This window comes from Gracilinanus agilis, unplaced genomic scaffold, assembly GCF_016433145.1.
Source record: "Gracilinanus agilis isolate LMUSP501 unplaced genomic scaffold, AgileGrace unplaced_scaffold52312, whole genome shotgun sequence".
NCBI lineage: Eukaryota > Metazoa > Chordata > Mammalia > Didelphimorphia > Didelphidae > Gracilinanus > Gracilinanus agilis.
Window position 1 is genome coordinate 1 of NW_025387258.1, and position 2,386 is coordinate 2,386.

At 35.4% G+C, this 2,386-nt stretch overlaps 1 pseudogene; it reads left to right on the plus strand.

Moving 5' to 3' along the window:
* Window positions 1-997: 997 nt before the first annotated feature.
* On the plus strand, window positions 998-1,171 carry LOC123255790 (annotated as a pseudogene).
* Window positions 1,172-2,386: the final 1,215 nt, after the last annotated feature.

The window sequence follows — 2,386 nt, forward strand, 5'->3', positions numbered from 1 at the left end:
TTTTTTATAGTTTAGAAAAAAACTATACCAAAGTTCATTTGGAAGAATGAAAGACCAAGGATCTTGAGGGAGAGGGAAAGAACATAAAATATGTAATTAGGGGAAAATATTCAAAATAAAAAAAAATTTTTAAAGGATGGTCCTGATTTCAAAGAAATGGGAAAGTACTCATACTTCATCCTAATTGAGCACATTTTCTCAGTGTCATTTGGAGATTCAAAATAAGATCTGTCTTTCCCATATTTGTGCTATATTTATCTTCTTCATATACCTTAAGAATCAGTTCTCTTTGATCTCAAAATTGTGTTTCTTTGATCACATACCTCCATTATATACTTATAGTCTTACTATTTTTCCCATCTGTATTTTCTCCAGCACCATTTCCACTTTTTCAAGAAAGGCATCTATAACTGCAATGTTATGGAACTAATGTGGTGCCTACTCTATACAGATTGCCAATGCAATATAATAGATAAAACTTTCATAATCAAGTACAGAAAAACAGAAATATTAAGGACATTCTTTTCTTACCACAATACAATAACAATTATTATCAATAAAAGACCCTGAAAGGGCAGGACTCATATTTAACTTAAATGAAGACCCAATTATTTAACCCTAACAATTTGACTAACTACAAAGAGCAAATTATAGAAATCATAGATGGATTAATCAAAGAAAATTAAAATGACATAACAACATGGCAAAACACTTGGGAGGCAGCCAGAGAGGTCATTAAGGGAAATTTTATATCTCTGAACACATATCAACAAATAGAGACAGAATGGGTCAGTGAACTGGGCATACAACTCAAAGCACTAGAAAAGTCACAAAAGAAAAAAGCCAATAAACATAAAAATAGAAATTCTGAAAACCAAAGAAGAGATTCATAAAATTGAGAGTTTTTTTTAATCCCATTGATTGATAAATAAAACTAGGGTCCTTTAAAAAAAACTACTAATAGAGCTTTTTGTTTCATGGCTTTCCTACTGGTGCCATGGGTCACCAGCAGCTCTACTGGAGCCATCCTCGCAAATTCAGATGGGGTCTCAGTCTTGCCATGGATGTTCTAACTGGCATGGCGTGATCCACAAGTACAGTCTGGACATGTGCCTGCCACCATTGCTTCCAAAAATATGCAAAATACATTGGCTTCATTAAGTTGTACTAAATTATATTTATGGCTCTTGCTTCAATTATTTCCCTGACCATCAGCAGTGACCATTTTACTGGACTCTGGACGACTATTTAAGCCATCTTAAGACTGATCTTGTTCATACTATGTTAATTTGTACATATAATTTTAAAAGGTCACCCTTAGTTATGATTTAAAAAAATTTCTAAACTAATAGAATATTTAAACCATAAGCAGTGATCACATCAAACCAATTTAGTGAAGAAGTAAATGATCACATGATATTAACAGACAGTTGTCAAAAGAAAGAATGTAAGCTAACAAGTCATGTTTGGGTTTTTTTTTCATTTGAAATCACTGACATAATCAAAGTGGATACATGTTAATGGAGAAATGCTGGATAAATTATGGCATACGGATATAAAGGAACATTACAATACCACAAGAAACAAAAAAGGGACAAATTCAAAGACTCTTAAGTCTTGCAGGAATTAATACAAGGTGAAATGAACAGACCAAGAGAAAAAAAATTATATGAGAGCTGATTATACTAAAAATCCCCTGCTGTTTGAAAATCTGGCTGGGGAAAGATTACGTGGCCCTATCACTAACTCCATTTTCAGAGGGAGAAACTCCTCAGAGTCCCAGAGAATATCTGAGGAGCATGATAGATCTCTGACTTAGAAGCAATGCTTGGAAAGTACAAAACTCTCTCAGTACCAACTAGAGGTAGCTGTGTGCTTCAAAAAAAAGTAATAAGTTGGGGGGAGAGGAAGGAGAGGGAAGCTAGGTGGAGAGGGTTGTCATTGCTTCATCAGTACAAGAGTAGGAAAGAAGCAGCTTTGTCCAGAAAGGGAGTTATCGGGTCCAGAAGGGTGCAGATAGCAGAGAAATAGTCTGGCCCAAACTATAACATGTGATATATGGCACAAAAGACCAAGGACATTGAGGCCTGTCCTCCAGAGTCGAGAGAGGCCCTGGGCACATGAGTTTCCCAATTCATGTGCTCTTTTGTGTTTCTGTAAATGTGTGCCTCACATGCACTGAGTGCATTGAAAGGAGAGTGTTACCCAAGTTGATGGGTGAGCTATTATACTTTGATTATTCCTTCTTTTGTCTTCTGTTGGGTAAATGTTGTGATCATTTCTGCTTTGCCTTCTAATAAACAATTATAAATTCCCATAATAACTATCTTGATGTGCTAGCATGCCTACTGGGTGGGTGATGAGATTGTGTAAGCCTGATTCTATT